The sequence below is a fragment of the Pteropus medius genome, unplaced genomic scaffold (genome assembly GCF_902729225.1).
Source record: "Pteropus medius unplaced genomic scaffold, Ma_sr-lr_union100, whole genome shotgun sequence".
Lineage (NCBI taxonomy): Eukaryota > Metazoa > Chordata > Mammalia > Chiroptera > Pteropodidae > Pteropus > Pteropus medius.
Window position 1 is genome coordinate 4,196,238 of NW_024355206.1, and position 14,761 is coordinate 4,210,998.

The 14,761-nt window shown below is 41.0% G+C and overlaps 1 protein-coding gene and 1 pseudogene across 4 annotated transcripts in view; one reads left to right on the top strand and one right to left on the bottom strand.

The window, feature by feature from the left end:
* Window positions 1-14,761, top strand: part of PDE8A (phosphodiesterase 8A) — a 116,200-nt gene that overhangs the window by 36,090 nt on the left and 65,349 nt on the right. The gene's annotated exons all lie outside the window — the stretch shown is intronic.
* On the bottom strand, window positions 4,809-4,927 carry LOC120599435 (uncharacterized; annotated as a pseudogene).

Here is a 14,761-nt window from a genome sequence, read left to right on the forward strand (position 1 = left end):
TCACTTTGATTTTATCTCAATAATATGTAATAATGGCTACTGAGTGGGAAAATGGATTGTAGGGCACACAAGTATCAGGTGGCTAACTCACTAGAGGACTTTTGCAGCGGTCCCGTCAGAGGCCGTGTGTTTTCCTGGTGGTGGTGGTCAGTGTGGAGGGACGCGGACGAAGTTTGGGAGGCAGAATCCTCGTGCTCTTCTGCAGGCGGTCGAAGCAGGCAGGCCGTGTCTCTCTGTGTCAGGAAAAGGCTAGGAGTTTGTGCCACATGAAAGTAACACACCGATTTCTTTATCGAGAACGCCTTGCTGTTAAAATTTTTTTGTGGTGGATTCACATTCTGCCTTAAACTCTTTATTTGGGGACCAGTAACAGTTGGTCCACAGGCACACTTTAAGCAGAATCTCTAGTATTTCCTTTTTAGGGACATGCCATGTTTTTATTTACCAGTCTCGTAATGTTGGACTTTTAGATGTTTGCATCCCCTCACCCCTTACCCTAAATCTTCTTTTTCGATACTTAGAAATAAATCATTTTGTTATGAAATTCTCATGTAATTACATATATACTGTTTATGATTTCTTTAGGACAGTTTCTGCAAATAGGATAGGGATTTTGGAACCTATTGACAAATTATTCTCTAGAAAGCTTGTACCCACATACAGAGACATATTTTTGCCACCATTGATTTTTTTTTCGAAAAAGCTTTGCGAATTTAGATGATAAATAGCAAGTCATTATTTGAATATGTATTTGATTACTGGCAAGGCTGAATTTTTTTTATGTATGTTTTGGAATTGATTTTTCTTTGCCAGTTGTATATGTTCTTTGATCATTTTTATTTTGGGATGTAAGTACCCTTTATGTTAATGATATTTACTCTTTGACCCATAATGAAAATATTTTTTCTCCATTTTTAGAACAGATTTTCGTATTTTTGCTTCATGCAGAAAGCTCCCATTTTTAGAGTGTCCCAGCAGCAGAGCTCCCTCGGTGGGGTGGTGGAGCTAGGCTCTCGGCCTCCTGCGTACAGAGGCTGCCCTCTACCTGCAGTGAGGTCCTTGCGGGTCTGCCATGTGGGCTGAGATGCTTGGGAGATAAGAGCCCTTGTAGCAGGGAAATTTGTATGCGTGATGGATGATATCAAGGGATTATTATAAAGTTTTGTTAGTTGTAGTAATAGAATTGTGATTGGGAAGAAAAGTCTCTGCGCGCGCGCGCACACACACACACACACACAAACACAAGTATTTAGGAGTGAAAAATGCTATATTGGCCTTAGAATATACTACTATAGTGAAAAAAGGATGGATGTGTAGCAAGCCTATCAGAATTATAATAATTATTGAGTCTGGATGATGGCTATATGGAGGTCTTTTATACTTTTTTCCATTTTTGTATATGTTTGAAAATGTTTATAATAAAGATTTTGAAAGGGCTCTTTTTGGGTCTTTGGAGGTCTTGGGCGAGGGGATTTCTTTGGAGTCCCTGTCGCCAGGATTCTCTTTTTTCTACTTTCTCCTGGTACTCTGCAGGTGCTGTGGTGATCCACACCACAAATGGAGCTGCCCTGAAAGTCAGGAATGAGTCAGAGAAAGGGGCGCATCATTGCCCCTTCATTCATTCATTCATTCATTCATTTTATCCTGTTTATGTATTTTTATTATGGTGACATTGTATATATGTACCACAACTTCTTTAGCCAGTCATCTATCATTGGACACTTCGATTGCTTCCATGTCCTGGCCACTGTGAATAATGCTGCTGTGAACATTGGTGTGCAAATATCTTTTCAGATATATGTTTTCAAGTCTTTGGGCTAAATACCCAGTAGAAGGATTGCTGGATCATATGGTAGATCAATTCTTAGTTTTTTGAGGAACCTCCATACTGTTTTCCATAGTGGCTGTGCCAGTTTGCAGTCCCACCAGCAGTGTATGAGGGTTCCTATTTCTCCGCATCCTCTCCAGCACTTGTTATTACTTGTCCTCTTGATGATGGTATCTCATTGTGGTTTTGATTTGCATTTCCCTAATAGCTGGTGATGTTGAGTATCTTTTCATATGTTTGTTGGCCCTTTGTATGTCTTCTTGGGAGAAGTGTCTGTTCAGGTCCTCTGCTCATTTTTTAATTGGTTTGTTTTTTTTTTGTTGTTGTTGTTGTTGAGTTGCATGAGGTCTTTGTATGTTTTGGATATTAGGCCCTTATTGGAGGCGTTGCTTGCAAATATATTTTCCCATTCAAATAGTTTTCTCTTTACCTTGTTGATGGTTTCTTTTGCTGTGCAGAAGCTTTTTAGTTTGATATAGTACCATTCATTTATTTTTGCTTTTACTTCCCTTGCCTTTGAGATCAAATTCATAAAATCCTCTTTATCCAAGGCCCATGAGTTTAGTCCCTATGTTTTCTTCTATGCCATTAATTGTTTCAAGTCTTGTATTCAGGTCCTTAATCCATTTTGTGTTAATTTTGGTGTGTGCTGATAGACAACAGTCTGATTTCATTCTTCTGCAGGTGGCTTTCCAGTTTTCCCAGCACCATTTATTGAAGAGACTTTCTTTTCTCCACTGTATGTTTTTGGCTCTTTTGTCGAAAATTATTTACCCACAGAAATATGAGTTTACTTCTGGACTCTTGATTCTGTTCCACTGGTCTGTGTCTCTGTTTCTCTGCCGCTACCATGCCGTTTTGATTATTGTCACTTTGATGTTGGGCAGAGTGATGCTTCCAGCCTTGTTCTTTTTTCTCAGGATGGCTTTGGCGATTTGGGGTCTTTCGTGCTTCCATACAAATTTGATGTTTTTTGTCCTATTTCTTTAAAAAATGCCGATGGGATTTTGATGGGGGTTGCATTAAATCTGTATAATGCTTTAGGGTAATAAGGTCATTTTAACTTCCAATCCAAGAACACAGAATATTTTTCCATTTCTTTGTATCTTCTCCAATTTCTTTTAATAGGGTCTTATAGTTTTCATGATACAGGTCCTTCACATGTTTTGTTAGATTTAATCCTAGGTATTTTATTCTTTTTGTTGCAATTGCAAAAGGAATTATTTTTCCACTTCTTTTTCTGACAATTCATTATTAGAGTGTAGGAACGCTATGGATTTTTGAACATTGATTTTGTATCCAGAGACTTCACTGTATTTGCTTATTGTTTCTAATAGTGTTCTCGTGGAGTCTTTAGGGTTTTCTGTATAGAGAATCATGTCATCCGCAAATAGTGACAGTCTGATTTCTTCATTTCCTATTTGGGTGCCTTTTATATCTTTCTCTTGCCTGATTGCACTCCAGGGTTATATCGAATAACAGTGGTGATAGTGGATAGCCTTGCCTTGTTCCTGATCTTGGAGGGAAGGTTTTTAGTTTTTCACCATTAAGTATAATGCTGGCTGAGAGTTTGTCATATATGGCTTTTATCATGTTAAGGTACTTTCCTCCTGTACCCATTTTGTTAAGTAGTTTGATCGTAAATTGTCAAAGGCTTTTCTGCATTTATCAATGTGATCATATGATTCTTATTTTTTGATTTGTTTATGTGGTGTATCACATTAATCAATTTGCATATATTGAACCGTCCCTTTGCCCTTGGGATGAAGCCCACTTGATCGTGGTGTATAACCTTTTTAATATGTTGCTGTATTTGGTTCGCTAGTAACTTATTTAGGATTTTTGCATTTGTGTTCACGAGAGATATTGGTCTATAGTTTTTGTATGTGTGTGTGTGTTATCTTTACCAGGTTTTGGTGTCAGGGTAATATTGGCCTCATAAAATGAGTTAAGAAGTATTGTCTCCTCTTTGATTTTTTGGAAGAGTTTGAGGAGAATAGGTATTAAATCTTCTTTGAATGTTTGGTAGAATTCACTGGTGAAGCCATCTGGTCCTGGGCTTTTACTTTTTGGTAGTTTTTTGATGATTGTTTCAATTTCCTTACTGCTGATCAGTCTATTTAGATTTTCCAGTTCTTGATTCAGTCTGGAAAGGTTCTCCACTTCTTCTAGGTCATTAAATTTGGTGTTGTATACTTTTTCATAGTATTCTTGTATGATCCTTTGTATTTCTGTGGTGTCTGTCGTAACTTCTCTTTCATCTCTGAGTTTATTTATTTGTGTCCTTTCTCTTTTTCTTTAGTGAATCTAGCCAGGGGTTTGTTAATTTTATTAAACTTCTCAAAGAACCAGCTCTTCGGTGCATTTATTTTTTCTTCTTTTTTTTTCAATTTCATTTAATTCTGCTCTAATTTTGATTATTTCTTTCCTTCTGATTTTAGGTTTTATTTGTTCTTTTCTAGTTTTTTAAATATGAAGAGTTAGGTTGTTTGGGCTCGTTCTTGGTTTTTTTGTTTTGTTTTGTTTTGTTTTGTTTTTGAGATAATTGCCCACTTATTTAAATGTCTCTGGTCATTTGCAGATAATACATATTCTATCTCAGGTGTAAAGTTCTAAAGTATCAGTTAAATAAAGCTTATTAATTCCATTCCTGTGTGTTTGTGATGTACCCAGTCTGCCAGAGACGGAGAGTGGCATTTTCAGGTCCTCACCACAGTTTTGGATTTCTCTTCGTGCTTTCCACAATTTGGGGCTTAAAAGAAAAAAAAAAGCAAAACTATTTTAAAATTTTGAAATAATTTCAGACTTAAAGAAAAGTTGAAAAAATAGATAGTCCAAAGAATCCCTGCGTACTCTTCATACAGATTTTGCCCAAATGTTAACCTTTTTTCTGTGCACTTTTATCATGTATTCCCTATCTGTAGTTGTCGTCGTTGTCGTCATCTTCTTCTTATTATTATTTTATTTTTATTATTTTTAACTCCTACAGCATCTGGTATTACTAGGTGGTCTCCCATCCAAGTACTAACCAGGCCTGACCCTGCTTAGCTTCTGAGCTCAGACGAGATCAGGCACGTTCAGGGTGGCATGGCTGTAGACCCATATTATTATTTTTGAATCCATTTGAAAGTAAGTTGCAGACATGATGCTCCTTGACCACTAAATACCTCAGTGTGTATTTCTTAAAAACAACGATGTTTTCTGTTATCAATAATAGTTATCAAAGCCATGTTACTCAAATTTCACCAGTTGCCCCACTAATTTTCTTTATAACAAAAGAAAAAATAATTTTCTAATCTAAGATCCAATCAAAGATCACCCATGTTATCATGTACCTTAGTCTTCAATGTGAGACAATTCGTCGATGTTTGTTTTTTAGATTCTAGGCCTTTTTGAAGAGTACAGGCCAGTTATTTTGTAGAATTTTCTTTATTTTAGGTTTATCTGCTGTTTTCTCATGATAGATTCAGGTTATGCATTTTTGGCAGGAATAGTACAGAAACGATGTTACCTCTTCTGCGTGCCATAGCAGAGGGCACGTGGTCATTCCACTGCTGGTGCTGATCACTATGACTCCTTGATTAAGATGGTGTCTGCTGGGTTCCCTCACTATTATTCCCTTTGAACTTAATATCTTGTGGGTAGATATTTTGAGACTATGTAGCTATGCTTTTCCTCATTAAACTTTCACTAACTAGTTTTATCATCCACTGATGATTTTTGCCTGAAACAATTATTACCATCTTGGTTACCAAGCAGTGAGTTTTAAATCCTGGGTAGCATGTTCTGACAGTGTTATTCAGCCTCTCGAGGTCTGTCTCACATCTTTTTAGTTGAGAATACAGCAGATTTATGGAGAAGAACGGCTAGATTTCAGAGTTGGTCCAGACCACATGAGTGCTTCATATTTTACTTTCGAGAGAACCTGGTTGGGTCCAGTTCTCACCCCTGCTGCACTGTTCAGGCACCACGTCGCCCCTGCCAGTCTGCTGTCCTTTTAGCCCCAGCATCAGTCCACAGTCCAGGCGGCAGTATCTGGGTATTGGGAGTGGTTTTATGGTGTGTCTGTGACAGATCATATCATATCAACTAGAATAAACCAGCCGAGGCTGCCTTTTCCAAAAGGCTCTACAGCAGGGTACCATGTCATGGATTTATATCTAATGAGTCAAGGGAAGATTTTGTCAAATGAGAGATATGTGAGCATGTTCACATGCTGAAGGGACAGTGGTAGAGGAGAAAGTGATGATTAGGACAGAGGGGGCTGTTGTTGGGACCCTCGAATAGGCGGGCCTGGGTAGTAGGATTATCCTGGGCGAGAGGAAGGGTGTTGCTTTTAGAAATACTGAAGGGAAAGGAGTGGGCGTGGGGATGAACACTGCTGTTCTTGTAGGTTAGGCGTGGGCATACATTTTAAGGAGTTATTGCCTGATTGCCTCCTTTTTCATTGTGAAATAGTGAGGAGGTCAGTCCCAAGAGTGAGGGGGTACACACCTTGAGGACATCACTAAACAGGGAAGGAGATGGGGAATGAGAGCTCTCTGGGGCTCACCGAAAGATTTCTAGCTGGGAGTGGAGACCACGAGTGTTTGGGGGCCTCAGTCTACAAGGCTGTGTGGTTTTTTTCCAGCAGTGTCTAGCAGCCCAGGTGTAGAAATGAAGGAGCGAACGGTTGCGTTGACTGGAGCAGGTAGCTTTGCCAGATATTGTGTTGGAAAGGCAAAGAAGGGGGGTGGGAGGGTAGAAAGTGGAATGAGAGGGTAAAACTTTGTCTGGAGAGGCGGTTCAAGTAATGGATCATGCAGTCGGTACAGGATGGGAAAGGTGGAGAATTGGGAAGAAAGTAGAGTGAAAAGATTGGAAGTGAGAGAATTGTAAGAGGAGGAATAAAGGTCCCTGAAAACTGGCAGGATAGAGAGTAGGATGTTGGAGTTTAGCGTTTCCAACGTGGGACAGTCCTGGCTGACGGGCTGGAGTGAGGTAGGGTGGAGGTGAAAATCACAGGATTGTGTTGGAACTTGTTGAAGTTGCTGGACGGGTTATTTACGTGGACGTTGATACCACTAGGTTGCTGGCAGCATGTTGGTGGAGATGGGATGGCGTGTCCCAAATGTTCGGGGAAGTGCTAGAATATTCAGAGAAAGAGGGAGAGTTGAGAGAGAGTGAAGCATGTTAGCAGAATGGCAGTGATAACCTTAAAGAAAGGTGACGTTTTGTCTGCCCAGGGGTCCGGGGTAGCTGGATCTGACGGTATACTGGAACCAGCTCGCCACAAGCCTTCAGAGATGCCTCGGAGCCCATGGAGAGCAGCATTCGCACAGGATTCCAAGCAAAGATTGGTCATTGGGTCTTTTCTTATAGTATTTCTTCCTGTACCCCGCACCGCCCCGCTCCCCGCCCACCTCCTGTTAACACCTGCTTGTTCTTCAAGAGTGAGGTCCGAGATCACTTCTCTGAAGCATCGTTCTTGAACTGTCTGGTCTGTGCTCGCGTCTAGCTTAGCAGGTGGCGCACCATTTCATCACTGTCTGCTTGTCGTTCTCTCCCCTAGACCATGACTTCCTTGGTCAAGGGAGGGACCGTGTCTTGCATCCCTACCACAGTGCCTGACATGTGTTCTGTTGAACTGTATGAAATGTCCACTCAGGAAGTTTGCTGTTTGTCTCCCTAATGGGCGACTTTCCTTTGTCAGCTCATCTCGAATCTTTCTGAAGTCACAAGGCCCTTAGTTTGGCCTAAGCCAAGTTCCATGCAGATGAACAGAGTTGTTTAGGGACCAGCTAATTTCTATGCGGCACAGTCCAGTCTATTCACCCTGCTTAGGCTTTTGTTTCTGCTTAGGCTTTTGTCAACTTTCCTTTTGCTTTTCTCTATCCATGGTAGAAAAGGTAAAAAGAAGTGTGTTTGTATTCAGTCTTCCCCAGTTGCTCCACATTTCCCAGCCTGTTTGTCCATGCATTTCATTCTACGGGTTCTTACTGGGAACCTACGTGCCAGACAAAACTCGGGACTCATTCTAGTTTCTCTGCTTCTAGTATATCTCACGCTGGTGCTTGTTGGCCTAAATGTGCCAGTGGGGCTGCTGCCACTGTGGTGGTGGTTGGCACCTCTTTGAACAGTGGCTTTAGCTTACCAGCTGCCCTAGATGACAGTTTTTCAGAAACGAATGACCTGTGTGCACTACACATTAAAGAATGCATTGAACAACAGCACACTCAGATTAGAAACAAACAAAAAACCAAACAAGATTTATCTGATGTAATAGTAGAACATTTTTTTTTACGGGTCAGGGGAGGACATGCTGTGACTAAATGAATTAAGTTAGCTTAAACTTTTTCAGTGGTTTCCAGTTTTTTCTGGCTGGTCTTTTCTTTCATTGTCTCAGGCTCAGAGAGGTGTGTGTCCTTGCTTTTTGGTGGTCACTGAGAATGTAATATAAATACACTTTTCACATCCCAAGCTCACCATAAGTCCTGGATCTGATTTAAGGCCAGTTCCTTATGGTGACCTACTTTGATGAAGAGTGCTCGAAGAGCTTTCTTTCCCTAGGGGGGTTCCCTCCGTTCTCCCATTCCAGCTGTCCTTCCTGGGGGTCCTATCACAGTCTTGAATTTCCTGTTTTTTTCCTCCGGACGAGTACTCTAATATTAGCATAACTAGTAACTTTTAAAGAAAGAAACCAAAAGCCACATTACCTAATCAAGGTTGAGGTCTCTGGCCCCAGGCCCGCTGGACACTCTCCATCTACCAGAAATGGTTCTCATTCCCTCTCCCATCTTTTTTTTATTTTTATTTTTTTAATTAATTTATTTTTTTAATTGAAGAAATGATTTAAATGTTTTCCCCTGTCAACCTCCCCCCTCCCCCCCCTCTGCTTCCCTCTCCTCTCTGTCTTTTTTTTTTTTTAAGAATCTGGTAATCCTTAACAGATTAATCTGAGTTTTATATTTAGATGAAAGTTATCCATTAACACAAAAGTTTGAAACTGTAGACAGGGCTGACAGCAATGAAGGTAGTTGGGAGTTAATAGCCTTTAGCCCGAAACATTTTTGTGGGGCCTGGGCACCTTAGGTATCTGTTTTGGCAAAGAGTTGCACAGGGACGTTGGACCATCTTAGGAGGCTGGGAAGACCTTGAGCCTCAGACCAGAACAATGTGACCCACTTTTGCACTTCAGAGTTTGGCCTCAGTGAGTCTCAAGCCTTTTGGATGTGGGCCCGTTTTGATGGGGCCAAACACCCACCGTCTGCCTTACTGCACTCTACCCATCCCATCCTTCCCAGTTACAAAATTTCAAACCCAGTATGCACAGACTCAGGGGAACCCTAGCTTTGCAGGGTTGAATGCAGGTATCGAATCAGTATCCACTGAATCAGTGTTGGTCAAGAGGCCTGCCAATGGGCCATGACATCCGTTCTGCAGGTGATGCCCAGCACTCTCGGTCCAGATATTATTGCTGTGTAACAAACTGCCCCAAACTTAGTGGCATTAAACACCAGCCATTTTATTATGCTCATGGATTCTAGACCAGGAATTTGGACAGGGCATGGTAGGGAGGGGCTTGTCTCTGTTCCTCGATGCTGGGGGACTCAGATGGCAGGGAGTAACCCCAGTGGTTGTGAATTAGAGTCGTTTGGAGGCTCTTACACTCACATGTCTGGTTCCTGGGCTGGGTGCCTTGAAAACTGGTGGGATCAGGTGGGCTTGTTGACCGAGCACCCATATAGAGCCCCTCCACGTGGTTTGGACAGCTCGGCGTGGTGCCTCTGTTCCAAAAGAGAGGGCTCCTAAAGGAAGTGTCTAGAGAGTGAGGTTCTCTGTTGACTGAAGCAGACACGATCCTGCCCAGATTCAAGGGGAAGGGACACAGATCCCCACTTCAATGGGGGGAAGGTCAAAACGTGCAGCTATCTTAAAAGCTACTCTAGGTGACTTTAAAATAAGATGGAATATAAAATAACAGCGTGCCTCATGTGTAGTCAGAATACGTATTATGAAACTTGTGTTTCCGTTAATGTGTGTCTTATATTCTAGTTCATGATGTAACATGTTTTTCTTACTGTGGGCTTCAAGTTTTTTTTTAAACACTACTTAAGTGTAGTAACATCTAATTTAGTTTATGAACATCAAATTTTTTAGGTCAGTGCTGTCAGCCCTGTTTCAATTAACAGGTTACTATGATGTGGTTCTTAGTCTTAAAGATGAGAAGCTAAGGAATTGATTGTCATTTGCCTGCAAGGACAAAAGAAAGGCCTGTCCTTTTTGGATCTGTTGTCATCACCCACTAGGAGAACTTCAAGGCCCCATTGAAGAGTCACTGACTTTCAGAATAAGCTGAGATCTGGACTGGCAGCCAGACTTCCCTAAAATTTTAATCTAATATTTGCCAATCTGTTTCCTAAAAGAGATTGAAAGGAAGAGGGCATACTTCCCTTCGAAGATGATCAGAAAATATTTAAGGATTGGGAGGCTGAAGAGCAATCCATAATAGAGAGACAGCCACTCACTGTTGAGTAAGGCGGGGTTTGAAGTAAAAGTCTCGGGAGAGGTCTCCCACAATCCGCGTTGAAACCAAAATGAAATACAGAGATTGGGCTCTGCTCAGTCTGCCTTCCTGTCCTTTCTCCCATCGTTATTTCTACCCTTTCAAGGAAGTGTGCAAAGATGACTGAGCAATGGCATTCACTGTCACCTCACAAAACATTGCATCGCACAACAATTTCGTGGAATAGTGACTAAGTTTTTATTAAAATATCTTGGAAAATGTGCATAATTCCATGTTTTTATTTTTTAATACAAAACGATATATGTTCACTCTAGAAACTGGAAAATACGGATAAGAAAAATAAAGATCAGCTGTTATTTTACTACTTAGAGAAAATCACTGATTTTTGTTGTTGTCATTGCATATCCTTCCTGTCATTTTTCTTTGGATATATATACATACATTTAACCCCCACTCCCCCAAAAAACAACAAAAAAACCCCCACAAGTGATGGCCTCTCGCAGCTCATTGTTCTGAAACCTGCTTTTAAAACTTATGTGAACACATTCCATGTCAATCAATGTACTACATGTAGTAGTATTACATTGTCTAGAGATAATATTTAACTACTTACTTGGTGACAACATTTGACTGTTATAAACAATGTTGTAGAGAACATCCATATAACTGTATAACCAAATGTTTTCTCCTGTACCATAATTATTCTTAAAATTTTCCTACGCTTTTATTTTTGAGTATGCAGTAAATGAACATGGTACAAAATACCATCATTTTTCTCTAGGAAATATGTGTAACTTGAACTGCTAAATCAAAGAGCACGAACATTTAATAAACTTTGTGTTCGTACTGCTTTAACGGCCCTTTACAAATGGACCAGTTTACACTACAACCGAAAGTGTTATCTGTTTCTAGTATTTGACTATGTGTTAGGGGGGAAAAACTCATTCATTGCTTGCTTAACCGTGGGATTTATTTGGGTTATAATCCCCTCTTTGCCTTTTTCGCCTCTCAAAATCCTGCCCGCCCTTCAAGGCCCGTCTCAAACACCCGCTCCCACCTGACCCCCTCCCTTATACCTGCCAGCACAATGAAGTCACCCCTTCTGCTCTGTCTTGTCCTTTCCAATCAGCTGTAGTGTTCTTGAGCGCAGTAAGCACTGTGTCTTGCTCAATTTTTAATCTTTTGCATGCAGCATATTTCATTGCACATATTTAGGACTCAGTAAATACTGAGTGAAATTGGGAGTCCACTGAAAAGGAGCGATGGCCACAGAAAGCAGTCTCCCAGGAGAAAGATAGAAAGAATAAAAATGTTCATCAAGCTTAAGACCACGCAAGCTCTCTGCAAAGGATGGAATTCTAGCATTTCATCCGGGCAGTCCAGGCTTGACATATTTTGTTTATAACAGATATATTTTGTCAGTTTTCTTATTTTAACCATAGGTAGTGGGATTCCTGTCAAGCCAGGAATTTTTATAATGATCCAACTTTCCATTAAAAGTTATTTTCTGAATAACTTAGTGTTGGCTACTGTCAGAAACTGAGATTTCTTATTTTTACTGCTTGTCCTTCCCCCCTACCCTGTACTTGCTTCAGACTTCTTCAGCTCTATTCTGTCCTCATGAGCCTTTTTTCTTTTCTTTTCTTTTCTTTTTTTTTTCAATCTTTAAACTTTGGAGCATCATTCATAAATTTGCAGATAAAATTGTTTTACTTTTTTTTCCTTTTTAAGCCAAAGGCTCTTTTCTGTACTTTACATTTTGCCTTCTGTCTTCCCTTTTAACCAAATATACAGTATTTTATTTCCACTTAATCCTTTCTTTTCTATTTGAATGTATTTTTGTGGTGCTGAGTAAAATTATGAGAAGGCACAGTAGTAAAACAGCCTGTAAAACCTTGGGGTAGGAACATTTCCCGGGGCTCGACCCCACCCAGCGTCCCTGCCACGCCCTAGTGAGGACCTTTCTGGGCAGGCGCGTTGCTCAGTCTTGGTTCATCTCTGAGCCCTAGACTGTGTCAGTCAGGACCCTTAGCCGTACCTGAGAAACTAGAAAGCAACTGACTTTTCTCATATTACAAGATGGAGGAGAGGTTTCAGGGCGGTTAATTCAGCAGCTTTGGGGCAACTTGTCTACCCCAGGATGCAAGGCGGTAGCTCTGTCTTCAGGTGTCATGTACTTATAGGACATGGCCTCAGGGAGGGACACTCTTTGAACAGGGAGGAAGCAGTTGCCTGTAAGATCCCTGTCCCCTCCCCGTCAGCAGATTTTCCCTTGGGTCCCACTGGCCAGGGGTCCTGTGTGCCTTGCTCTGCTTCAGAAGAGCTTGCAGCACTGGGCGCCCGTGGTCCCTACTGCGGTCGGTGGGGAAAGCAGGGAAGAGAAACGTTATCGAGAATGCCACCTGCAGAGGCTGTCACAGGTGTAATTCTCCTGTACACTAAGCTCAGACCTTCCCGTGACTTCTACCATCCAGTTATAGTTCTGCTCGTTGGGGTCCCCACGCCATTTTAGCTCTCTTTGCTCATGTGGAGTCCTAGAGATGTGTGAAAATGCTGTTATGACCGTTGCTGAGTTTTGTCTCCTGCTCGTGGAATGTCCTCAGTTCCTTAAACCTGTGACGGGTGCCTCTGGCCTCAGTAGCCGCCACTGAATCCACCCCCCTTTGGCACGATCTTCCAGACATCAACTCCCCGGTCCCTGGCCACACTGCTTTCCTTGTCCTGTAGACGCAGTCACTCACTCCAGCGCTGGCCATGGTCAGAGCCAGGAATGTAGGAGCAGCTCATGGCTGTGCAAGCTGCTGGTGTTTGGAATCCGTTTTATTGTTGTAGCCTAGTATTCATAGCTGGGCACCTGAGTGCTCACCTGACTGCAGCACTGTTAACTGCTGAGACCTGCCAGTGACCTAGGCTCTCTATCACCTGACCCTGCCCCCTCTGCAGTCATCAACTGTGGAATCTTCCGTCTCCACCACACTTAGCCATCTGATGTTTCTGAATGTCCTGGGTGGCTCTACACCTACCTGCGTTTGCACAAAATATCTTCTCTTTCTAGAACATGGCGGAACCCTACATTTCCTCAAGAGTTACCTCAGCAGGCATCACTCTTCTGAAAACTTTTGTGATTTCCCCCCAACCCCTTGGGCAGAGTTAATCAGTCACTTTTCAGTCACACTCTGTACAAGCTTTTATGGTTAAACATTCACAAAGTGTTGTAATTATTTGTTTATTTTTCTATCCTGTATTTAGCTTCCAGAAGATAGGATCCGTATTTTTATTTCTATGACTTCAGCACTCATCATAGATTTACTGCTTAAAAAGTGCTCTAGAAATATTGGTTGAAATGAATGAACAAATGACAAGCCAAATTTGCTGATCGAATAGCTACTTTATATCATCCTTATAATAGGAAATCTATTGTAAAAGATTGCAAATTATAAAAGATATCAGATATTGTTATGTTCCCTAAACCTGAACCTGATAGCCCATTACATTTCTTTCTTCAAAATGTTTTTTATTTTTCAATTACAGTTGACGTACAATATATTAATTTCAGGTATACAACATAGCGATTATGCATTTATGTAACTTATGAAGTGATCACCCCGATAAATCTAGTGCCCATCTGGCACCATATGTAGTTATTGCAATATTATTAACTACGTTCCTCCCTGTGTTGTACTTTACATCCCCGTGACTGTTTTTATAACTGCCAGTTAGTGCTTCTTAATCCCTTCACCTTTTTCACCCAGCTCCCAAACTGCCTTCTCATCTGGCAACCATCGATTAGTTCTCTGTGTCTAAGAGTTTGTTTCTGTTTTGTTTGTCCATTTATTTTGTTTTTTAGATTTCACATGTCAGTGAAATCATGGTGGTATTTGCCTTTCTCTGACTTATTTCACTTAGCATAATACTCTCTAGGTCCATCCATGTCGTCTCAAGATTCTCTTCTTCTTATGGCTGAGTAATATTCCATTGTCTTTGTGCACATCTTTATCAAATTGTCTGTTGATGAGCACTTAGGTTGCTTCCATATCTTGCCTATTGTAAACAATGCTAAAATGAACATAGGGGTGCATATATCTTTTCGAATTAGTGTTTTAGACTTCTTTGGATAAATACCCAGAAGTGTAATTGCTGGGTCATATGGTAGTTCTATTTTTAATTTTTTGAGGATCCTCCAGACTGTTTTCCATTGTGGCTGCACCAATTTATGATCCCACAAACAGTGCACGGGAGTTTGCTTTTTTCCTCCACAGCCTCGCCAACACTTGTTTGTTGATTTATTGAGGATAGCCATTCTGACAGGTGTGAGGTGATATTTCATTGTGGTTTTAATTTGCATTTCCTTGATGATTAGTGATGTTGAGTATCTTTTCATACATCAGTTGTCCATCTGTATGTCCTCTTGGAGAAATGTCTATTCA